This window comes from Macaca mulatta, chromosome 1 (genome assembly GCF_049350105.2).
Source record: "Macaca mulatta isolate MMU2019108-1 chromosome 1, T2T-MMU8v2.0, whole genome shotgun sequence".
Taxonomy (NCBI): Eukaryota; Metazoa; Chordata; class Mammalia; order Primates; family Cercopithecidae; genus Macaca; species Macaca mulatta.
In genome coordinates, this window is record NC_133406.1 from 118,097,165 (window position 1) to 118,098,024 (window position 860).

Sequence of the window (860 nt, forward strand, 5' to 3'; positions counted from 1 at the left end):
CTGAACTAACCCCATCAACATTTCTCACGCCACTGTTTACTTTCCAAAATGACAATGGGTGCCATTACGAGATTTCCCGGGCGAAAGGAATCTCGGGGTCTAGGATTGAGGGGCGGCAGCCTTTTTGGTGGAGGAGACCTCTCACCCCGAGGCCCAGGTCGCCCTGAGAGGGGGTGAGGACTTGCTGGGTCGCTGGGTCCCTGGCGTGGGGATCCGAGCCTCCGATTGCTGTTTGCCAGGAGGCTGGCCCAGGAAGGGGACCCTGCAGGCTCGGTCATCCCGACTGGATGATTCGGCAGTTTCGCTGTGGTCGGGGCCACTGCGAGAACCCGGTTTCTGGGACCCGGAACACCGAAGAGGGAGAGGAAGAGGGAACGAAGAGCACGGGCGACATCGCGAGGCTCAGACAGAGGTAGCAGAAGGGACACGGAGGCCTGCAGCGCAGAGCTTCTGAACGTCAGCAGAATCCCCATTCCATTTAGGGAGTAAAAGACGGCACTACCATCCTAATTAAACAGTAAGGTTCCACCGAGACTCGAACTCGGATCACTGGATTCAGAGTCCAGAGTGCTCACCATTACACCATGGAACCACGCAATACAAACTTGCTACAGTAGTCTGAATTCCTAATAAGTAGCAATAGTTCCCACCTACCCATGTCAAGACATTTCTTTTGATCCCACAAGCAACACTTGAGGAAGGTGGGCCTGCAAGAAGAGCCACCCCTCTTGCTTCCTCTCTGCCCTCTCCTTTGATCGACTTCTATCATTTCATTTGCATCTCGGAAAATGAGGCAAAATCCACTTGGGTTTAGGGCCAGAGAAGAGCCCTTGAAGCCTCGGTCATAGAGTTACCTGTGC

The 860-nt window shown here is 54.3% G+C and overlaps 1 non-coding gene across 1 annotated transcript; it reads right to left on the minus strand.

The window, feature by feature from the left end:
- Nucleotides 1-520: 520 nt before the first annotated feature.
- TRNAQ-CUG (transfer RNA glutamine (anticodon CUG)) lies at nucleotides 521-592 on the minus strand. Its single transcript has one exon. It is a non-coding gene; the product is annotated as a tRNA-Gln (tRNA).
- Between the last annotated feature and the right edge of the window lie 268 nt (nucleotides 593-860).